Source organism: Podarcis filfolensis, assembly GCF_964270895.1.
Source record: "Podarcis filfolensis genome assembly, chromosome: 1".
Classification (NCBI taxonomy): domain Eukaryota; kingdom Metazoa; phylum Chordata; class Lepidosauria; order Squamata; family Lacertidae; genus Podarcis; species Podarcis filfolensis.
Window position 1 is genome coordinate 45,655,815 of NC_139604.1, and position 24,730 is coordinate 45,680,544.

Below are 24,730 nucleotides of genomic sequence, written 5' to 3' on the forward strand. Positions count from 1 at the left end.
ATAAGCAGGGTGTGGGAAAGAAATGTTTATGGGATATTTTTTTTGCCTCAGGTGCTGAAAAAAACTTGGCCAGTCTTGGGTGTTTTGGAAAGTATGGGATATCATGTGCTGCTTTACCTCAGTCAGCAAAATATATTGGGCCAGCTCTCAGTGAGAGGGAATCAATTGTGCCTTTTTAGCATTAAAAAACCAACAAAAAGGATTTGGATGCGGTAGTCTGAGAAAGTCTGCTGGGGTTTGGCATTGGAGCAATATACTGTAATATCAGAGGATTAAGGGAATGTGTCTAGCTGATCAAAGATCTAAACCTGATGAGTTGCTTTTAAGACAAGACAGTATTTCAACAGTGAGTGTGTTTTAAGAGCCAGGTCTCAGCTGAATTTAGCTCTAGGGCCTGTTTTATATGTTAGATTGCAACCATTGGTAATTTTAAGCAATCCCAATAATGGATGGCTTCTGGCATATGCAGAGTGCCTTTCACCACTGAATAAACTGAAATCAGGCTCTATGTATTAGGCAAGAAAGGAAAGGTTTCTGGGTCACCAGGTCACTCAGGATGTTACTTGCAAGAACCAGTATGAAGTGGCTGCCACAAACTGCTGTTCTTGAAGCAGGGAAGTCAGTTCCCCCTTTTGGGGGGGCTACTTTGCGGGCGGGAATGCAGTGACCTGGCAGTGGGCGGTGGAACGCAGCCCACGTCAAGAGGACGCGCAGCCATGTCACACACCCCGGCCAGCCAATTGGGTTTGCCTGGGGGCGTAGCTATGACTGTTTAAATTGTGGTGCGGTCAGGGAAGCAGCCTCCTTTTGCCTCCATTCTTCGGATCTCCCAGCCTGCCCACCCTCCTTTGTTGCGTGAATTGACTTTGGCCTTGCTGTGTCGGTTGCCTGATTGTTGGGGCTGGGTAGGAATTTTTCCCCTTGGCAAAATTGGCACTAGCCATTTGGTTTTCACCTACCTAGTAGCAATCGTCACAACTTTGTAAGGTTAGGCATTGGGTAAGCCTCATTATGGGAGGGGAGGTTGTTGCCTCCGCCTGCCCCTCCTCATTAAGGGTATCCCGTTAAAGGGATCCAGGGTGTGGTTCCTGTCCGAAGCCTGGGCCTGGGCTAGGGTCATCCCATCGGTGACCCTGGAAGTGCTCTTAATTGATGTATATCATAGGGCTCCTCCTTCCGGTGGTTGACCCTTATGAGACTTCCTGCAGACAGGCGGGAGTCAGGATATAGTCTTGCTTCACCCAGTTGCCTAAGCCAAGCTGCTCACCAATAAAGTTGTGTCATTATTATTGTGTCCCATTAACCTAATATACTTGTGTTTGTGTATTTATTTCAGAGGGGGCTGCGGGGCCCGGGGCCTCGCCACACAAATGTATTCAGTTGTGAAACTCACTGGAATACTGTGGCCATTGCTATCACTCAGTCTAACCTATCTCACAATGTTGATGTGAAAGAAAACTTGATCGTCTGAGATAATTGAAAAAAAGGATAGTGAAAGAAAGAATTGACTTAAGCCTCAGAATCTTTCATTTTAGACATCAAAGACCGTCCTTGGCCATGGGCATAGTCGGGGACAGAGGGGCAGCTGCCCCCCAAATAATAAAAATCAACAAAAAGCAATGCAAATCTGAGGTTCTGCCCCCCCATAAAAGCCCCCCCCCCAATCCTGGCTATGCCCATGTCCTAGGCCAATGTGTTGTGTAGAAGTAAACTTCAGGGAATTATTTATTTGTGTATATTTGCTGCATACCTAGATGCCACCACAGTTTCAAAATAATGCATCTATGAGACTATCACCTGTTAATCACTCAACTGTTCTGATTTTTGAAGATGCCCTAGTTCAGGGATAATATATACTTTTTTTGATTGTACTGGTACTATGGAAATCTGAGTTTGTGAAATGGCACCAAAACAGTAAAGCATAATCTTTGTTCTGGCTAGAATAGATGTATAGCTCCTGAAACTGTTCTGGTGATACAAAGGTCACTGCTGCAAAGGTCATGGGCTACTTTGGAGAAAGTGGTTGAAATTGATTATACAGTTAAAGAATTAGGCTGCTTAGAGCGAGACCTGAGAAGACAAATTGCAACTGCACTGCTGTACAGTCTTATAACGTGTAAGAAACACCTCCCAATTTCAGTGAGTTTGGTAACACAGAGATCTTGATTACATTGTGTTCAAAGTGCTTCTCGCTCAAAATTCCTGTAATTCACTCAGAGTGTTCGATTGTTCATTGACATTGCAAGGCAGTGTATTAAGGAACAATGCCCTGCTCTTGAAAGGCAGAACTCCTGAATTGTACTTTTAAAAAAAGAGGCCACTGGAAAGCTGCAGGTTGCCCTTTTTTAATAGGGTGTCCAACAGACAGGATAAAGTGCCTTTTTGTCTTTAAACCATGTGCTGTGATGTCTATGCTGAATTGAGAACATGATGCTGTGCTGGGAAGGTTTGCATGTTATTAATCACTGAATGTTACAGCAGGAAACCACTCTGTTCCTGCATGAATTCCACTCTTTGCTGCAATCATTTTTCTTTATCTGTGGCTCAGATCACAGGATACTGCATGGAAGGAGGAAGCTGGGACACTTTGTTAAGATTATGTATAGTATATGGCATTCTACCTCATTTTTAGGTAATGTAATAGGTTCTAGTGTCATGCAGGTGTTTTGTTGAGTTACCCTGACAGAATAATAATCAAACCCCTTATTTCCCCCCCTACCATTCCCACAAATGAGACTGAGATTTCTTCATAAAACGATTCCATCATCTTCCCTGTGCAGCTGTAGTTGTTCTCTGCTCATAATTGTGTGTTTGTGTCTGTGTGAGTGAGAGAATGGTGGAGGCATGAAGGAAAAAATACAAGAATGGTTGAACCACACTCACTTTCCCCTGCAGCTTTAAAGGTCAGTTTTCCATATGGCCTTTCCTGTAATTGCCTTTGTACACATCTTGGCTGACAAAAGCTGAGGATGAATGCCAGTGAATGGAGCACTATAGTATTCCTGAATGTTCTCCTCTTGCGTTGACCAAGATATGGTTTGGACAATATCTGGATCTGACTTGGCAAATGCAGATTCCTTATTGGATGACTTCAACATCAAGAGATGAGCTGCCTTTATGAAATTGGCATGACAAATTAAACACCACAGAGGTTTTGTAGAACAATCCTTCCCCACACATATTTAGAAGAAGAAGAAGAAGAAGAAGAAGAAGAAGAAGAAGAAGAAGAAGAAGAGGAGGAGGAGTTTGGATTTGATATCCCGCTTTATCACTACCCTAAGGAGTCTCAAAGTGGCTAACAATCTCCTTTCTCTTCCTTCCCCACAACAAACACTCTATGATGTGAGTGGGGCTGAGAGACTTCAGAGAAGTGTGACTAGCCCAAGGTCACCCAGCAGCTGCATGTGGAGGAGTGGGGAAGCGAACCTGGTTCACCAGATTACGAGTCCACCGCTCTTAACCACTACACTATGCTGGCTCCCATCAAGGCACTTTACTGATGCCTTGATACCTTTTTAAGGTTTAATGTTTTGTTATGTTTTTATATACAGTATGTTGGAAGCTGCCCAGAGTAGCTGGGGCAACCCAGTCAGATGGGTGGGGTACAAATAAATTATCATCATCATCATCATTGGTCACCTGTCTCTGGGTTCCCCTGCCTTTTGAAGTGAGGCAGGTAGAAGTGAAAAGTGGGGTGTTTTCAGCTGTGGATCCTTAGGGATACTTGTCTGGCAACTATTTTGATGCCATTTTGCCACCAGGCAAATATTTATTTTCATTATCTGACTCTGATTTTATCTTGTTCCTTGATGTGTGTTTTATTCTTCAGCTTTTTAAAAGTGTTGTGATTGAGAATTCTTACACAAAAGGATAATTTGACACCAAAAATCGCCCAGGTGGGTGTGCAGTGGGAGAACATTTCGCCCTCCCAGGATATTCTGTAACTGATCTTAAGATGAGAATTCTCAAATCAAGGAACTAAGGGCAACTGCTACATGAAACAACTGAATTACAAAATACATCAGGAGGTTAAGTGCTATTACCTGTGGACTGAATCATCACAATGGAACTTGATCATGCTCCATGGTTTAATTGGCTTATCAATGCCAGGATGTCTTTGTTATCAACACAACTGTTTTCTGTGAAGTGCCACTGTGCTTTTCTGCACTGCAGTTCTGCTGCCCCTAATCATATATATATATGTATCTGCAGCTAGGAATAGCACTTCATGCATCTGATGAAGTGGGCTGCAATCCATTAAATCTTATGTCATAATATATATATTTTTCCACAACCCAAAACAAATTTTATTTAAAATTTGACAATAACAATAAATCAACAATAACAATACATCAATTCATTACAGTTGACCATCTTTAACAATAGTTAACAAACTATAAAACATCGCTTTGATTTAGTCAACTTTTCATATTTAACTTTATCTCTTTTTTAAAAAAATAAAATTTTATTAGATTTTCCACCGTGATAACACAAACCACAAAGCAAGATGATACACAAAAACAGAAAAGGAAAAAGAAAAAAGAAGAAAGGGGGGGAACAATAAACAGATAGACAATAATAACAAACTTAATTCTTCACAAATCCAACCTTTTAAACATCTTGGTTGACTTCCTCAAATCCCGCCCTTCTGAGTTTCCTATTTAACTTTATCTCTTTCTTAGCAAATCAGAAAGGAGAACAAAATAAGAAAGTGAGAAGAAAGAAAAAAAACCAAAGGAGGAAAAAGGGGAGAGAGAAAATAGAAAAAGAAGGGGGGGAATTAATAAAAAAAGAATTTACAGAAAGAATAAACACATTTAACTTCCAATTAGACTCATTGTATTATTATTTCTATTGTTCTGTCACACACAGTTCCAAATTACTGTATTACTTTCTTTATTTTTATCAGATACCAAAAACATTATGTTTCTTATTTTACAAGAATCATTCTAGTTCTGCCAGGAGATGTTTATTATTACAATAGTTTTCCAGATATTCTTTAAATATTTTCCATTCTTTCTGTACTTTCTGTTTTGGTTAAGCTCTGACTCTCCCTGTCATCATGGCCAACTGCAGATATTCTATCATTTGGACCTGCCACTCATTTACTGTAGGTGTTTTATCACTTTTCCAGTTTCTTGCAATTAAGATCCTGGCTGCTACTGTCATATACATAAAAAGTGGTCTAACATCTTTTTTAAATTTCTGGCAACATTATACCTAGGAGGAAGGTTTCAGGTTTTTTCTTAAATGAGAACTTAAATAACTTTTAAAATTCATTATAGATGTTATTCCAAAATTCATTAATGGCTGTGCATTCCCACCACATGTGCATATATGACCCTATACCGTCTTTACACCTCCAGCAAGTTGGTGATCTATTTTTCTATATATTCGCAAGTTTTGCTGGAGTGTGGTGCCATCTGTATTGTATTTTCATAATATTTTCTCTGAGATTGTAGCATGCCATAAATTTAATACCCTCCCTCCATAATTTCTCTCATTGATCCATATAGATGTTATACCCTAGGTCTTGCACCCATTTCACCATTGTCCCTTTCACCAATTCTTCTTTCACCTCCCATTCTAAGAGATTATATATTCTTGAAATTTATTTTCCTTTATATTGAATGAATTCTTTTTCAAATCTAGATGTTTCTTTTGCAAGACCTTCGTTTTTATCTAAGCTCAGTCTTTCATTTATCTGTAAATATTGTAGCCAGTCTGTCAAATGTCTTCTAATTTCTTCAAATTATTTCAGTTTGAAGTTATCATTAATTTCTTCTATTAGCACTCTGTATGTGGCCCAGTCTCCTTGCATATTTTTCTTTTTAACAGCCAATTGTGACAGCTGAGATATAAGACACAGGGAGATGACACATCACAAGCAGTGTCAGCTGTCAGTAATGCTGTTCTTATTAAATGTTATCCTCCTTTTCAATAAGAGAATTCTACATCTTTTTTTAATCCAGAAGATGTATTTCATAACATCTACCTGCCAGAAGTTATGCTTGTCCTTCAATATTTCCAAGTAAAGTTAGAGCCTAAGGCCTGTAAACCCCGAGCTTTTACTTTTGAGAAAAGTGATCCAGACAAGAGCAGCAACTTACCGTACTTGTTGTCTTGGAAACCAATGCAGTTGCATAAGTTGTGCTAGTTTAGCCTAAAATGACCTCTGCTACTCTTTTGCCACATGAATAGCTTTAAGATGATGGGCAAGAAAATATAAATAAAGAAATAAATTAGGTAACTTGTCCCTGGGCATTTTGGGTAAACACTTTCAATTTGTTTGTCTCATAAGAAAAGTGGGTTGCTCTTGTTTTCAAGCACCAGTTCTCTTCCTCTGTGGCAAAATTATAATTAAATCTTATTGCTGTTATGGTTGTCTAAAAACAATTCCCTGCATACTAATGGATGTTTTATAGAATAGTGCCCCTAGGGCTCACATTTTTACACTATATCACCAGCATTTTAATTCTGAGATCCAAACCTATCACAAACCTTTAAGGTGATGCCTATTCTGTATGATATCCAGATAGGGACATAGAAAATAGAATTAGTGGCCCACCTGATCACTCGGGAGAGCTTACCCTGAACATATTTTGAGTGAACATCTAAATGCAGCACCTAAAGCTGTTTTTGGTGAGCAATGAAGTACTGCTTCATTAACAGGGAAAGATAAGAAAGCCAGACTCCTCCTATTTATGCAAGTCCAGAGGCTTCTTACAGCTTGCTGTAGTTGCATTCCCTTTTGTGCCTCAAGAAGGTTGTATGGCCTGAGTACAGGCAGTTTCTGGAAGTTCATAGGTCACTGAGGGAAGTTTGTAGTGATTCCATGTGTAGCATGATGACCACACTTGATTCCTTTTGGCTAATCTATCACATCCTTCTGGTGGTGACATTCCTTGTCCACAGCTGCTTATTTGCCAAACTCTCTGTTTATCATGTTTCTCACTTCCATTGGAAGCCATACCAGTATTCACTGCCTATAAATACACTAGATAGGAGGACAGCTACGCCCCAGGATCAACAGACTCCCATTTGATATGCAGCTTGCTAAAATGTTAACCATGTTGCACAACACTATTTATTTTTTAAGAGTGTGGTGTTTACTCAATGCCTCCAGGTTGGGGCATTTACCCCAAAAGACTATCATATGTCCTCTTTGATGTTGCTTTTTGAGTTAAGATGCCTCCCTAAGCAAAGACTAACCTGAAGATCTCTGAGGAAAGGGAACTTTTGTGAAGGTAGCATGGAGTCCATGACTGAAACGCTGGCAGCCACCAGGAGCAGCAGGTGTGTGAAACAGGTGATGGTCCTGGGGTTGCATGTTGTGAGTGGGCATCACCCCAAAATTTTAACTAACTGGCTGAAAATGACAAGAGTGGACTGCCAAATCCAACCTGCATCCCTGTAGGGTGGACATATGCAGCACAATGACTGCCAATAGATTCTCAGTGCTGTGATATAAATATATTTCGATTTCAGTGAATGAGTAGATTATTCCAGCACTAAGCAGGTACAAAGTAACCATTCTTCAGCCACTTACAGTAGTGGCAGCGGGTAATGAACAATGCTTTCTGAATAAATATTTATGTTGGCTTTGTTAATTTTCATCTTCTAGCATGGCAGAACTGAGGGAGTCTATTGGAATGATTGTACATGACACCTGGAAAGAGGAAGAGCCTAGTTAAAATGCCACCAATTGTCAATCCCTATAGATTTGTAATTGTCTAAATGTAGAGATCCCCTCTCAAGGAATGTTCTCCTTTCTTTTTCATCCATCAAACCTGTGTGTAATGTTACAGCTGGTTGCAGGAGAAAGCATTTCTCTTCTTATCACTGTGTGGATCCAATGGCATGAACTACTGCTGGCTAGTGAATTATAGATTTTGGCCTGGTGGGGAGAAGCACTGGCTTTACCAACTACAAGTGATTTGCAGGTTCTCGTAAACCTGGGATGATTTCAGTTAATCAAATGCAGCATTTTGCAACATCTTGCTCCCTACCCTCTATCCCAGTCTGAGATTAGGTGCAGAGGGAAAGCCCCATCAGTCTTTTATTCCTGCTTGTTGGAGAGTTGGTGTGCAAGGATGCAGAGTCTCCCGTGAAAGATCCTGTAAGGCAGGGGTCAGCAACCTTTTTCAGCTGTGGGCTGGTCCACCATCCCTCAGACCATGTGGTGGGCCAGACTATATTTTGAAAATAAAAATAAAAATGAACAAATTCCTATGCCCAGAGATGCATTTTAAATAAAAGGACACATTCTACTCATGTAAAAACACGCTGATTCCCAGACTGTCTATGGGCCGGATTGAGAAGGCGATTGGGCCACATCTGCCCTCCAGGCCTTAGGTTGCCTACCCCTGCTGTAAGGTCATGATGTGGTTGTCCTCGTGTCACAGGGAGGTTAATTTATTGAGTCTCTTCCAGACAAAGCATACAATGATGTCCCATGGTGTGTGTGTGTGTGTGTGTGTGCGCGCGCCAGCTTTCAGGATGGGTTTCAGAGCCCTGTGTGCCCTTTCCAGGTTCTCCACATTGAGTGGCAGGTCTGGGAACGGGGTTTTCAGCCATTGCACGACAAAACTTGTTTGGTCTATTTTCTCCAGTTTTTCAAGAAAGTTGTGAATGTGAATGTTGCAGCATCCATTGAGATTTTTGACGTCAGCTAGTTTGTTTCTCATGTCTGTGTTTTCCTTCTGACAGTGGTTAATTTGTTTCTCTTGTATCTGAGTCTTCTTCTCCAAGGTGGTAAAGGTGCTGGGTAGAGTCTCAAATTTGGAGTTCAGTTATTTGATCTGCTGCTCCAATGGGGTCGTTAAGTCCCTCTAGGCTTGGCACAGCGAGTCCGTTATGGAGCCTTGGATGGCTTCTGTTATTTTCTGTTCAAGTTCCTTCAGGTCTGGTTGTGGTGGTGTGTGCTTGCTGTGTGAAGTCACTGTCGTTTCTTTGATTTCCACCTTCTCCTTGATCATTGCCATTTTGACTTCTCCGTTGTCCCTGAACTTGACTGTGTATGGTTTTGCTTTGGGGTTAGGGGTATAGTGTTGGTCTGGTTCACTTTGCATCGTGGGTTCCCCTTTCATTCCCCCGAGGGGCTGGGTGTTTCGGTGGGGTTCTCAAAACTCTGGGGTCAAGCGACCATGATTGTCATGTTTGAGCCGGAAGTACAATACTTTTTATTTGCTGATATTAGTTTTAACTAGCCTCTCTTCTCTCTGATTTCTGCTTTATCTGAGCACCTCCAAAGATAGCTGATCTCCCTAGAACAGGCAGGCTGATTTAAGAGCCTCTCTTGAACAACAGCAGTAAAAAGTTGGGGGGGGGGGGAGACGGGAGACCACCATCACAAATTCTTTTACAGTAAATCCTGCATCCTTGTTGTTGTTGGTTTCCCCCTCCCCCTCCTCCTTTCCCTCTTTCTTTCTTTCTTTCTTTCTTTCTTTCTTTCTTTGCTTTGTCTGCCTACCTGCCTCTCCCTTTCCCCTTCTCTCTCTTGCTTCCCCCCCTTCCTTCCTGAAGTGTGTGTGAAAGTTCAGCAGCTTCATGCTACCTGACTCCTCTCTTTTTCCGCAAGTGACAGCTGGGGAGTTTGCAGTGCCTGGAGCGAGCTTGTGATTCTGTTTTACTTTTAAATAAAACAAAATATTTAGAAGAAGAAGTCTCTTTTAAAAACAGAAGGAATGAACAAAACCAAAGATGGAGCTGCTGCTCACCTGTGCAGTGGTTTAAACCATAGCTGCCAACGCTTCCCTTTTTAAAGGGAAATTACCTTATTCCGAATAGGATTCCTCGCAAGAAAAGGGAAAAGCTGACAGCTATGGTTTAAACTGCGTCAGAAGACCTGTGGGAGTTGAGGGCCGGGGAGAGAAGAGTGCCTCAGGGAGAAGCCACATGGGAAACAGGGGCAAGTCAGGCTTCCCTCCTCCTGGGCACAGCCATCTTCTTCTTCAGTGGCTGTTTTTTGAATATGTGGACTGTTGAGCCTCCACTCATGACCAGTGCCCACTTGCTGGTGGAGGAAGAAGTTTGCGCACCATGCGTCAAGCCATTGGCTGAGCCTCACTGCACAGCTGCCGGTTCCCTGGGGCTTCTAGTCTCAGCAGGTTGCCAGGAAAATCAGTCTTGAAGCTGATCCTGCACAAAAAGATGTGTTGTCACGCAGTTCCTCCAGCTCTCCTGGTTTCCCTTCAGCGGCAGCAGCGGCAGTGCAGTGGCAACACAAATGGCCTTGCTGTTGTTCTTCTTATTGTTTATTATTCTCTTACTGAGCTCATGGAAGCTGCCATATTGCTGCTGTTAACCCCAAATCTATGTGTTGAGCTTCTGACTATTAAATCCAAAACTTTAACTACATTGTATATGAAGTACTGAAAACAGTAACTTCCAAGGAAATGCATCCTACCTGAAACAAGGATTTTTTAAAAGTTGAAATGTAGGTTTAAAGTTTTTTCTGTGGGTGAGGAAACTATCACAACATGATGACTTTAAGCTGCTATATTACTTGTAGTGTGGCCTTTAGAATGTAAGCACCATATAAAAGTAAGGCTTTCAAATATATAATGTTTATATGCCCATTATACGGGGGATCATTGTGCTTCTCTGACCGTGCGGAAGGCAGGCCAGTAGCATCCATAACAAAGTAGTCTCCCTCCCCCCGCCCTGCATTGAAAGGCTGCATAAGAACACATGTACTCCACCTAGTGGTTAAAAAACGAATCTAACATTTATTTGTGCTTGCATGAACTCTGCGGGAATTTGGGCTCTAGCAGACAGACCTCTTTGCAGAGCATTGTCTTGTTTGGGCTGTGGGAAGTAAGGATACAGTGCAATGAATCTCACAAAATATAGGACATGTTGTCGAGGAAACCGTGTAATTTAAAAAAGAAAGAAGAGTGGAGAAATTAACAAAAAAAGTAATGGAATGGTTGGAATTCAAACGAAAAATGAATGCTTCAAAATCTATTCTGAAGTGAAACTAAGGGATGCAAAAGCAGATCCATGTTGACTGTGATATGTGCAATTAGCATTCCTACAACCTGTTCAGCATATGATACAGTCAACAAAGCAATTTCTTCCAAACCACTGGCAACCAAACACTGAATGTGTTATGGGATTGCCCATTATGTGGTGAAAATACAAGTTGTTAATATTTTTAAATTGCTTCTGCAAAGGAAATGCTTAGGAAGCAAATGTCTCTGCAAATTTGTGCATGGGGGGGGCACAGTAAGATGCCTTATACTGAGTCAGACTCTTTGTCCATCTAGCTCAGTACAGTCAGCACTGACTGCCAGCAGTGCTTCATGTTTCTGGTCAGAGATCTGTCCCAGCTCTGCCTGGAGAATAAACCTGGGACCTTCTGCTTGCCTAGCAAACTGGTTTAGCAATTTTATTGTGCTGTGCACCAATTCAGGTGCCATGTTCACAGCAGATAATGAAATATATGCAGGGGCAAACTTTGGTAATGTGGTGCCCTGAGCATTGGCACCCCCAAATGGATCTTTTCAATGATGCTGCCTCGGCTCAGTGCCCTGTGCAGAGGAACTGCCTGCACTGCCCTAAATCTGGTGGTTTCCCCCCAAATAAGTACAGACCCCTGCAGTTTATCAGATTGAATCAAGTTGTGCGGTTCTCAGAATACTGTTGCATATTTTAATTTGTAAAATTGCGAATTTCCTTTGTCACGGCTCATGTATATTACATGATCAAGGGTTGGTGACTCTAGTTATTAGGAAGAATTGTGTTTTGCTTTGCCCAGTTAATGAAACTGAGCTAGAATTAACCGAGAAGCCAGTGAAATCCAGACCAATGCCCAAATGCCAGTCATGTCGGTGACAGAAGACCTCCTCTGGTGTAATTGCTGTGATGGTGAAGAGTTGCATGGCTGCAGGTGCCAAAGCAGCTGTATGGAATATAGTAAGAAATGGCATTATTGAGTGCTCTTTCATGGCATAGCTGTGGAGTTCACTCTAATCTGTCCACCCCTGCCATGCCATGCCTCACAGTCCCCCTGGCCCTCATCTTTATGCTGCTGCCTGGTCCTGGAAAGTGGGCATCCCTGCATGTTCCTCCACATGAAGCATGGAGTTGTAGGAGGTGGGTGTGTCATGAATGGGAACCTTATGGTGAACTCCCGTGTTCATTCTCCTGTTAGAAAGTTAATATCTCAGCCTACCACAGGGAGAAGAACTGGCCCATTGAGTACTCTTGGTTCCTCTATGCCATCCTGGCACAGGTCCTACTTTAAGGCCTTGTAGCTGGGGGCTGTGGAGCTCCTGATCAGGGTTGGCATGTGTGATTCTGGATCTGTGGTGCAATGACTTCACAGGGGCTCCCACAGCCTCTGAGTTGTGGAGCAGGCAATGGACTCCTGCCATTGCCAGGCATGTTCTGTGGGGCTGTGGCTTCCTGAGGACACCCACATAGTGAAGTGTTTAGTCATGCCTCTCCAGACCTCCATAGATTTGAGAATATATTTGGGATATGCCCCCTACCCAGCCTTTCTGAGCAGCAGGCATCTCTATTGCTAGTTCTTTGAAGTGTCATCCAGCAATATTTTGGGCTATCTCAATCCTCCAATAATGGTGGCATGCCTGGCACTGACATAGCTTCCATCTCCTTGCCTGCAAACATGCATCTCTGGTTGGCATGACACAGCCTCCCCAACATGCCTGCACACTTTGGCCTAGTGTCTGAATGCCCATGGCTGCTCTCCCTGCTCTCTCTCTCTCCCCCTCTGCACCAATGAATAATTATTTGCTTCTTGTTGCTGCCTGGTGATATATCGCCCCCCCCCCAAATTGGATGTGGAGGTTTTTCCCCCCACAGGGATATTTGAACCTGAAAACTCTTGAGCATGTTTGTGCTTTCAGCAGAGAGCATCTCAGAGTTCCCCTGGATATGCCTGGGGTCACTGTCTGGTTCTGTGCTTCTTCTGAGTTTGGGGAGTGTGATGTTGCAACAGAGATTTCCTGGTTTAGCCTACATGACTTGACTTCCTCTGTGTGTGGGAACATAGCCGTCCTTGCTAGCAGAGTCTCTGACTGGGGTGGCATCAGCAGTGTATCCAAAGTGTCTGTTAGTGTGCTTATGGGATCAGATTAGTATCTGGAACCATGACAGATCATGTTTGATACCCAAGAGCTGCATAAATGTGGCATTTGCTAGAGGGATTGGCATTTCACATGGTGTATCACCCCTCCATGTTTAGAACAAGAATGGGAAACCTATGGCTTTCCAGATGTTGCTTGACCATCAGCCCCAAGCAGCGCAGCCAAAGGTTATGGGAACTGTGGCAACATCTGGAGCAACATCTGGATCACCACAGTTTAGCCATCCTGCATTTGACATTAAGCTTTATTACTACTATTTGAGAAAAGGTGTGCTATTTTAGGATATTTGCTTGTGAAATAACCTTTAATTTTTCATGGCTTCAAGAAAAAGCCCTGCCAAATACCAGTGAGTTAAATAGCCAAAAAACAAATGCATAAGAGACCTGAATTCATATTAGTGCCTTTTAAATGGCAACGCTTGAAGAAACTGTTAAAAATAACACATAGCAAATTGATTACAGCACAGTGCACTCATTTTGCTTTATTATTTGCACTTGTTATCCAGGTTGTAATAGGGTTTTTAATTGGCCGCTTCAAGCAGCGTTAGGAAGGTACAGATAACAGCTTAAGAACACAGCAAAAATATACTTCACTGATTTGAGGGTGCATAGTTAATGAAGCTGAGTTGATTGTTTTATTGTGCAGAATTAACTGGGGCAAAGTGATCAATAAGCAAAATTATGGGTGAAATCCCCCAATTCAGCATGTTTAAAGTTTTGTGATTATTAAACTTAAATGGATTGTTTTTAAACATTTTGATTCCTGGACACATAAATATAAGTGAATAAAGAATAAATATGGGTGAGAGACTTTAAAAAAATGTACTAGTAGGCCGCATTCTAGCACACAGGATGGGAAAGCTCACCGAGACTGCAGTCCTTTACCCACATACATGGAAGTAAGCCCCATTGAACCTATTAGGGATTACTTCTGAGTAGGCATCATGGGTGTAGCTAGGGGGGCAGGGAGGGGCAACTGCCCCCCCAATCAATAAAATTCAGTAAAATACATAAGAAACTGAGGTTCTGCCCCCCGTAACAAAAGGCCTGCCCCCATAACAAAAATCCTGGCTACGCCCATGGTAGGCATGCCCAAGATCAGGCATCCCCAAACTTGGCCCGCCAGATATTTTGGGACTACAACTCCCATCATCCCTAGCTAACAGGATCAATGGTCAGGGATGATGGGAATTGTAGTCCCAAAACATCTGGAGGGCCAAGTTTGGCCATGGCTGCCCAAGATTGTACCATGAAACAATCCTATGCATGCTTACTTTGAAGCAAATTCAAAGGGTCATATATAAACTTCATAGCCAAGGCACCACATGAAGGTCAATATTATTCCAAACTTATGGAGAAACTGAGGCAGTGGCAGCTGCAAACAAGTGGGTGAGAAAGAAGTGTACCCCCACAAGCCCTTTGAGGAAAAACCAAATAAGAGTGGCATTCAGCTTTCCTTCCCAGGGGTGGGAAACTGTACGCCTGAGGAAGAAATGTGTCTTCTAGGCATCTCTATTTGGTCGCCAGAAGTCTCCCCTTGCTTCTGCACCCTGAATGTTTTTTGTCTGGCTAAAAGGTGTCTTTGAACTCTCACTGTCTCTTGCTTCTACTGGATGGAGAACACAGAGCAGTATGTGAGTAGAAGCATAAGAGGTGAAATTTTCTTTTGCTGTTCCCGCCACTTTTGCCTTTGGCTCCGCCCACCGCTAGCATGGCGCTCTCGGTGGTTCCTCGGAGGGGGAGGCTGATCTCCGGCTGGAAAAGGTCTTTTCCCCCTACTCCCCACAGTTTAAACAGTGGACCATTTTACTGTGAGTAGGGTCCCCCCTCCCGCAAATGGACCTTTATAATACGAATGTTTTCCATTCGATATCTCTGGAATGTGTGGGGCGCAACAAACTGTACTCCTCCATTCTCTTCTATGCGCTGTAGGGCGGCTTGTTTTCAAAAGGTGGCAGCAGCAGAGAGGCTGGCTTTGCTCCTCAAGGCTCCCTCAGAGATGCGTTATATTCGGATGGGTCCGTATGCAAGCAATGCAGGCTTGTGTAGCACCAAGGGCTGAAACGGCGAGAGAGGATTTGCAAGCCAAATCAAGCATGCCTGGGATTACAGCTTTAAAAATGTGCACAACTGTGAGACTCAGGTGGGGAGCGTTGCCCTAGATGAGCCTCGGGGTCCCTTCCAACTCTACAATGGTATGATTCTGTTCGGAAGTAAAACCCCGTTGAGTTCCCCGGGGATGGGTGGGCTTATTCTCGCGTAAGTGTTCGCAGAATTGTAGCCATCAAAACACGTAAAAAAATTGGGAGCGAGTTTCTCTGAAACCAACACAATCGACTTCCAAGTGGAAACGATTTCGGGATCCGTTCGCACATTGTCCGGGCGAGGCGGCGGGCGGCGACAGGAGCCTGTTTTCTTCGCTGCTTCCCAAGCGCCCCCTAGGCACGATGCCCAGAGCAAGGTACACAGTTTTCTCTGTGCTGCAAATATATATATATATTCTTCGTTCCAAATGGGCGGTTTTTTTGTTTTACTTATCGATGCTTTTTGTGCGCGCGCGCTTGGGTGTTCTTCCTATGGATTTTCTAATCGTTCCATTAAAGGGGTTGACTCGTCTCTCTAATACCGCACCTCCAAATCTGACCTAAGGGGTAGGGGTGGGCTGAGGCGTCTCTTTAATTAGCCCCTTACTGCCCTCTATGGTCCACGTTTCTGCTGCAAGCCGAGCTCTTCAGCGCTTTCTGCTATCCGTGGGATTGCAACACTGCCCCACCTGCCCATACACTGAAGGGTGGGGGAAAGAGTGTGGATAGCTCGGGGGCAGCGTTTGCTGTTGCTTTTAAGGCGATCACAGGGCAAAGATCTTCTGTTTATTTTACAAGGGCTCAAGTTTCCACTCGCTGGAAGTTCCTTGCTCTTTCAAGCCGCCTTCTCAATGTCTCCAAACGCTTCTCCCCCGCCAGCTCAGTCCGGTTTCTCCCCGGTAAGCAGCAGCGCCAGCAGTTCTCTCTGCCTAGCTATCACTTCTGATTTCGAATAATACCCCACGCTTAAGGAATTAAAAGAAAATGCACATTTCGTAGCCTGCTCCTTCCAGCCGCCCGCCCCCCTTTGCATTTCTGTCCTTGGTCATTTGCCCTTTTGTAAATCACCCAGCACAGAACATCCATGCATTTGCAAGGCAACTCGTACTGTCGGGCTTGCCATACAGGCAGGCAGGCGCGGGAACGGGGGTGGGGTAGTAACAGCGGCAAACCACGCGGTCGGTAAATCAGATTCGGTATAAGCGATCGTTCTGGGATGTAAACGGGGTGAGAAAAACTGATGAAAATCTCATGCACTCAAAACAGAGTTCAAAAAGATCCCCAAACGTTATTTCCCAAAGAGGCGCTGGCCGGATTTCTTTAAGAGCCATGATCAAGCTTCGGCATATATCTTAATTCCCACGACCAGGGTTCTTGGTGGGGAGCTGCGCGTAAATAAGTGCCCTGTTAACTCTTGAATTGGTTAGTTGACATCAGCGCAGAGTGAGAGCTGGCAGCCCCTTTTGCTCCCTCCCTCCTCCCCCCCCCCAGCGTCTCCGTCTCCTCCCCTCCTGATGGAAAAGGGTTGAAGCGTTTCTGATAGGAGCCTGGACTGCTCCTGGCTGGAAGGGAGAGGGGGACAGAAAGAGAGAAGGGAAACAAGGAGGGTGGACTCAAGCCGAAACTCCGAGGCGGCTGCAGTTCGCAGCGGACCCTGCTTGCTTGGCGGTCATCGGGACTCAGGAGGCCCCCACGGCAGCTTGTAGGATTCGCTGGGCTTTCTCGAGGGCTGTTGTTTTCCTGGGATCTTCTGCGCGACCCCCCCCCCACCGTATTACGTCTGCCGCCGCGGTAATTTCCTTCAGTGTAAAGATGTGCGTGTGAACGCTTGCAAAAGCTCTATCGCCCTGGAGACCTCAAACAAAGGGTAAGTCGAACCGCGTCCACTGTATGAGTGGTGGCATGCATGCGAGGGGGGAGAATATTTTAAAACATGCTACCCACCCTCCGCATTCGACGTGCATGAAGAAGTTGCAAAGTTTAGGAACTTGGAGTTGTGGGGGGGTAGGGGGGAGGAGTCCGGGGAGGGAGGGAGGTGTAGTTGCCTCGGCAGAAGGATGGAGACGCAAAGCCTTTTTGTTTGAGGAGCGAGTTTGAAAGAAAAGCTTTGCTTCATTGCGTGGCCTCGTCTGTTTTAGTCCCCTTTAGCAGCAAAAGCACAAGGGGAATGGAGCCGGGCTGGCCGTGGTGGTCTGTTGTTTGTTGTCTTAATGGCTTCTGGGATGCATTGTAGTCTTGAACGTGCAGTGTACCAGGTTAAGGGGTCCCCTGACGTCCCTCTGTTCTCCGCGCACTCCCCCCCCCCCGGCTTTAGCGGCGGTTGTGGAAACCAGGGGTGGTCTCCAAGCAGTTGAGACGCTGAAGAGGAAATTAACTAAAAGCTCGGTTAGTGTTGCCTGATGCCGTCTAAATCTCTCCCCCCCCTTCCCATTCCATTCGTGGGGGTTGTAAGCAATAAGATAGCTTGGGGGTTACATTGCAGGGTGGGATGCCTGGGAGCGAAGGGTCTGTAGAGAAGCAAAATATATTATTTTTTTCTTTTCTTTCTTTTTTTGTTCACGTGGTAATTTGCCTTTGTGGTAGGGGTGGCCCATTAACTTTCTGCTCACGTCCTGATGAAGATCAAAAGCGGAGGGGAGAGAGGGAAGCAGAGAAGCTTGCAGGGCTCTCTGGTTTTATGCATTGTTGGAAATAAGAGGAAGGGGAGCGGATAGAAGGAGGGAAAAATCCTATGTCCAAACAGATCTTAGTAGATGCAAGACATGCACCCTCTTTCCCTTGTCACTTTTATTTTTATTTAAAGTTGCTGATTTAGATCTCTTAACTGTTCCTTCCACTTGCTGCATTGGTGTGCTACTTCATTCAGAATGTTTCTACTAAAAAGCAGGAGGGGGTGAGTTGTAAGAGAACATTTAAGAGCCTGACAGCTCTCTCCTGCAGCAAATTCTTGACGCCTGCTTGTTTGGGACAGGAGTGGAGGTGGGAGGGAGGCAAAGTGTGAAGATCCATATCTGCACAGGTTTACACCATGCAACTTTGAATTTAGAAATCCATCCTTGCACTTTAAAACAAAATCCATCCCATCCTCACTCTGCTCAGTTTCCAGGCATGTGGACTTTCAGCACTTGGTTTCTCTGTGGATTTTGTTGAGGAGGGGGGGACAGGACGGGACAAAATGGTGTAATGAAGCCTCCGTTCCAAAATCATGCTTATTTTTTTTAAAAAAACAAACATTTCCCCACAAGTTCATGTTCTGACTGGAAAGCAAAGTTTGTTTCTGCCCCCCTCCCTCAATTAATTCCTTTTTTTCATGGCATTGATTGAACTGCAGGCAGAAAAGGCATCCAGTTGAATGAGTTTGAAGTCTGGCTATCATGTCTTTCCCTCCCTCCCCATCTCTTTCTAAATATTTGGTTATTGAATGGAAGGGTGTGGGGTGCCTTGGAAGAAAAAGGGTTCTAGCTAGTTCTTGATATTTTAGGGGTAGGGAATCTATAGAATTGGTGAGCTGTGCCCATCACAGAACTGCTTGTGGAGGAGTTAAACTTCCTTCATATGTCTGATCTACAAGGCAAGTGAAGAAGTGTATTCTAGTTGGCAACTGCAGAGAGACTGGGGTGGGAGGTGAATAATTCTGCTGATATTTAAGCAAGTTACTCAGGGTTTTTAAATAGCTGCTTCTTTTTTCAACCTCCTCTTGAATCACATGTTTCTTTCCTTCTGACTGAAACTTTCCCCTCCTCTTTCAGATTGGATTGTATGATTAATAGACTCTGCAGAGTACAGTGGTACCTCGGGTTAAGTACTTAATTCGTTCTGGAGGTCCGTTCTTAACCTGAAACTGTTCTTAACCTGAAGCACCACTTTAGCTAATGGGGCCTCCTTCTGCTGCTGCCGCGCCGCTGGAGCACAATTTCTGTTCTTATCCTGAAGCAAAGTTCTTAACCTGAAGCACTATTTCTGGGTTAGCAGAGTCTGTAACCTGAAGCGTATGTAACCCGAGGTACCACTGTAAAACAGATCAGGCAGGGGAGCGTATGCGTTTAAAGCCTTGAGTGTTGGATCAGTCAGCAGCGGTGGTATTATTATTATTATTATTATTATTATTATTATGTTAATCATTCCAGATGTATTTGTTGTTTGTTGTCCTGACATTCCTTGTTGGGTTGGGGTATAACTTGGTAGTACCACCAGATGTTGTGCAAAAATGCTTTAAACGAGTTCTGGTGGCATTAGTTTCGAGAACAATTTATTCCGTTGAAGTTTGCGTTAAGAATTGCCAGGCTGCTCATACTTAGCACACTGTTGTGTTCAGGGATTGCTCCTTATTCCCATATATGACAGGCTGCTGATCCTAGAACATAAGGTGTGGCCTTGTTTTTCAGAGTTACTGTGGTCTTTGGCACTCAAGCAGAATGAACACTGTGGAGTCCCATATCCTTGAATTTCTGCTACCATCTGTCGTCAGGTGTATGTATTATGAGTGCATCACCAGCTTTCACTTCTGTAAAGCTTGATAAATGCGTGACAAACTTTGTCTGGAGATCTGTTGGGGTTTCATCATTTTCCTTGAACACGTTTTGCTGTGAAAAAGATAGACCGACTATGAAAAGTTTTAGTGGAAATCTAGGCTGTTGACTTTGCTTGGCAAAAGGGGGCAGCATCAAACAGCACCTTTACCATCTTTTGAGTGTCTGTGTATGTATTCCATCTTAAACATTGAATAACACGTGCAGTTCCTATTATTGGCTTATGATTTTTGGGTGATCTCACTTGGCCCATGTTTTTTATTTTAATAGTACTGCTCATCTGTGTAAAAAGTTATACAATGAAGACATTAGTTTGTTTTGTAAGGGAGAAATTACTGCTGATTACAGAAATGGAAAAAGCTAAAAACAGCAGCAAATAAAATCAATATGTTCAGCAGCAGCAGAATCAAAAGCTTGTTTAAAAAAGGGATTTTTGCTAGTGAAGCTCACTCTTTATGTTCCCACTTGATCCTTTCAGTCTGTGGAACAGACACTTCTACAAATGCCATGCAATGTCCATTATGCACATGCAAGGAATTGATCTTTTAGTGTGGTAGCCCCCTCCCTATTGACATTAGGCAAAAGGCAGGCACCATCACTATATTCATCTTGATACCTGCTAAAAACCTTTTTGTTTAGATAAGCCTACCTAGACATGTAACTTTAAGAGGTACTTTTTATTATATATGGCTGTTTTAAAATTGCTGGTTTTATTTATATTTTGACAAAAAATACATCAGGTTGTTTTCAATGTTTGCTTTTATTGGTATTTTTAATCATTTTAATCTAGGGATCAGCAAACTTTTTCAGCAGGGGGCTGGTCCACTGTCCCTCAGACCTTGTGGGGGGCTGGACTACATTTGGGGGGGGATGAACAAATTCCTATGCCCCACAAATAACCCAGAGATGTATTTTAAATAAAACCACACATTCTACTCATGTAAAAACACGCTGATTCCCGGACCATCCGCAGGCTGGATTTAGAATGTGATTGGGCCGGATTTGACCCCTAGGCCTTAGTTTGCCTACCCATGTTTTAATCAAATGCTTAGAGTTGTTCTGTTGAGTAAGCAGTAGATACATTTTGTTAAATAAAAGGGAAGGTAACCTAAGCGCTGGGGGTAGAGAGTTTTCCACATACAGTATGAGTTGCCACCATAGAAAAAGTATTTTTGTAGGTAGTCATGGACTTTTCTGCAATCCTACATCACTTATCTGGGAGTAAACACCACTGAAGGCAAGAGGGTTTGTGTCTGAGTAAATATGCATTAAAAATTCACGATAAACTCATCCCTGGTTAAAATGCTGTGTGGACTGGGTTGCAAGAACGCAGAACAAAGCCCTCAATTTAGTCTCTTCATAAATTATCTTCCACATAATTTCCATCATTTCTTTTCACATTAGTAAGAGAAATGAATGTTTTGTTCTTTTGTCCTTAGCATCTTTTGAGAACTCATTTAATTTCAGCCTAGCAGGATGTTATTGATCAAGCACTACTGATCTATCTCCATCCCCCACAAACCTTAAAGTGCATTTAAATGTTTAACTCCCTCTTTACCAACAAAGTAACAATAACAATTATTCTTATTATGCAAGCAAATATTTTGCAAATCTGTGGTGCAAACAGCTTGGAAAATTGAAAATGTATTGGTGTATGTGTGTGTAAAAATAAATCTGTTTGTTAGTCTTATTTTGAATGCTGAACTTTGGCAAACTCCGGACTTTCTTCATCAGACACAGTGTTTTATTAGATGCAATTCACTTGCCCAACTTTACAGGATTAGTTTTTGGATTTCACATCCTGAGAGGGCCTTGTCAAAACACTGGGACTGCTTTCATTGTTTACTTTTAGTGTATCTTCAGCTTTTCTATAATATTTACTCTGAGATGCTCTACACAAGCCTGATCCAAAGTGCATTGAAGTCAGGGAAGGTATCCTCATTGTTTTCCCCCACAGGATTTACAGGATTTATGATCAGACCATAAGGACATATGTATAAAGAAGGCCTCCTCTGTTTCTTGGGTTTTGTAATGGTGGCCCCTGTTGATTCTGATTTTGCTTCAGGTTGGTTTTACTAGTTCATTTGTTCTAGAAGGCTGTTAGTGGCTGTCTCATTCTTCCTCCTGGGTCTCTGTTCTCTTTGCTAAGCCAGGGGTCAACATCTTTTTGGACCAGTAGGCATATACAGTACTGAATTATGAGAGAGTACTGTGGGAGCCAGTCACAAAATGGTTGCTATGAGGGCATAGCATAACACAACATGGCTGCTGTGTGGAGCATGGCATAAAACAAAATTAGAGACTACAATCATGGTGAAACTTTTCCATATTAGAAAACACTAAGCCTGTTTAATTTCTGCCTGCTATACAAGCTGTTAAGGGCAAAAGAGCCCAGTTTTGCCCAATGCCAACCCTAAACCAAAACCTAGGCTGCCATTCTGTACTCCCTGTGTTTCGCATTAGCCTTTTTGAGGGAATACTGATTGTGGAGCTGTATTGGCAAAAAAATAACTTATAAGCAAGCCCACCACAGAAAAGATGCATCCTGGTTGCTAGGGGAAAAGAGAGGACAAACTGTGGAGATCCCAAGGACTAGATGATAAGAAAGAAGCAGGAAAAGTGCAGTAAAGGCGAAGAGGAAACTGAAGATCTTTAGGACTCCAGGGATTCCTGTTGCTTGGTGTCCAAGCAACTCGCTTATCAATCATAACCCTGATGCCACTCTTACAAAGGTTCCTGCACACATTTCTTCATAACTTGCTTTCTTGGGGGGGCGGTTAGAGACTTAACTCTTTAAAAAAGGAAGATGAAAGCTTGAAGTCTGGAGTCTCTGCCTGGGGGTGCCAGTGAAGGCCATCCCATATGCCATGGTGCCCCTGGGTGCTGTGTTGGTGACTCTTGTGTACAGCATGCCATGGACTAGCAGTGAACCGTATGAGAGACTGAAACAGGATCTGGAAATATCCTGAAGTAGAATCCAGTGACTCCACTTTAAAAATTCTGGAATGAATGGAGGAACCTACTCCTAGGTGAATGCATAAAGGGTAATAAAGAATATAGTGCACACTGTCTTCGACTTGGGTTGATCTACATACACAGAGACTGGTAATTTCAAAGAATTTACTGTTCAGACATTTGAAATCTGAGCTGAGTAAACATATGTCTAACGGGAAAGAAAAGTTATTTCCCACAGATAAGCAGCCTTTTTATAGTCGGATTTAATTTTAATATACCAAACTGAGAACTTGGAATTCTCCATATATTCAAAGCTCATTTTGGCATTTTCAGCAAAAATTACATCATGGATGTAATTGAAGTTAGAACTATCTTGATGACATTACAGGGGAAATTTAATAAGTTGATATCAGACTGTCACAACATGGTGTCCAGCTTTTTGTCTTTGTTCTCGCTACGGTCAGGTTAGGTGCCCATGGGAAACCCAGAAGCGCAATAGTTCTCTTGCCGCAGAGGAACAGGAATTTCAGAAACTCGTGCTTTCTATTTCTACAAAATAGAACATCTGAAGTCACTGAGCTTGTATGTAATTATTAATTCATGCGTTCATTTTTCATATTTATGACCTTGTAACACCCAAGGCAACATACAGGAAAGAAAACAACTGTTCTCACACTAGCCTGAATTCTCAGGACTGCTGGCTGTAGATTGCTTTCTCACCAAGCCACATATTTTGCATCACACTAGCATCCTTCCAGTAAGTTTCAATTTAGCGTTCTCAGTTGTTTTCTCCCCCTGCTGATGGAGCTTAAGCTTCTTCCATGGAAATGTGTGAATTTCCCCCCTTTTGCGTGGGACCTACAGGCATGGAAAGAGGATGTTTGTGTCATTTGCACAACCCCTGTCGCTGCTTTCACATGGCATAGATAAGCAGTGGCCTCTTGTTAGCATTCATAGCCTTTGTAGCAACTTCACAGAGCAAAGTGACTTACAGTCTCTATGCTTGGTTTCTCAGGGTGACGTCTATGAATATTATTGTTTTGCAGATGGGCAGCCAAGACTTGAGAGGGAAGGACTTGCCCAATGCCAAACAATGAGCCAAACGGGGGTTTTAATCTGGTCTTCCTGTGTCTACCTTTCAGCCCAACAGAATGCGCTATCCCTTGATAGACCTCTTTGTCAAGGAATGGTGATAAAGCAAGCTACTACCTGGATATCTTAAGTGTGCATTTTTACTGAACAGCTGGAGTCCGCCTGTTCTGGCTTGTGGGAGGTAGTGTGTGTGTGTGAGGACTTTAGCAGCACACAGGGGCTCTGCCCATGCATGGGTCAGAAGCTGCAGCCGTCTAATTTTCATTATCCTGATTTACTACCTGAGTGCCTCTCAAAGGTATTGCAGTGTGGTACAGCTGCCCTTGCGCTTATCATTTATCATGCCTGCAAGGGTTGCACTCTGCTCTTGCAATGTCTAGCTGGAATTTCAAACACAGTACGTACCTGTTGTTAATTTGTTTCCCGTCCCTCTAAGTAAGCAGAGAGGGATCAACTCTGCAAAAAGCAAGCCTCTGATTCTGTCCTGTCCTGGTCAGTGCAAGCTTTACTGCTGGAATGCAAGAGGCTCAGCATTCCTTCCTTTCCAAGAATTGTACTCTGCTTCACAGTGTATAGATAATTATTATAAACAACACCTTACAACAATATTCCAGGTTAGTTCCCAGCCTTTTTGCTTTCTACAATTGACTATTCCCTAAATGCACTGCAACGGTAGCTGCGGCAAAAGTTAGTTTTTATGATATTTATCTAGTTCAGATGTACTCTGCATCTCCCCTGGTTTCTTGTGGTGGTGGTGGTGGGGAGTTGTAAGCAGTTGTATGAACTTCAGGATTTCCCCATTCATATTTTCATTTATCAATGTATATATTTCATTTCTGAATCACCCTTCCTCCCAATGGAGCCTAGGGTGATGCACAGTATAATAGAACAGCAAAGTACATCCAATAAATAAAACACATAAATATCTATAAAATATCATAACTATGAAAATGCAA

The 24,730-nt window shown here is 43.2% G+C and overlaps 1 protein-coding gene across 8 annotated transcripts in view; it reads left to right on the forward strand.

The window, feature by feature from the left end:
* Window positions 1-14,425: 14,425 nt before the first annotated feature.
* Window positions 14,426-24,730, forward strand: part of SEMA5B (semaphorin 5B) — a 356,215-nt gene continuing 345,910 nt past the window's right edge. For 2 of the 8 annotated variants that reach the window (XM_083584639.1, XM_083584645.1), the window contains exon 1: window positions 16,708-17,065. The gene's annotated coding sequence lies outside the window, so the exon portion shown is untranslated. Of the gene's footprint in view, window positions 14,879-14,904; window positions 14,926-15,308; window positions 15,576-16,706; window positions 17,066-17,305; window positions 17,584-24,730 lie in introns of those variants that run through there. The other 6 variants (XM_083584642.1, XM_083584641.1, XM_083584638.1 and 3 more) reach the window with 6 other exon arrangements.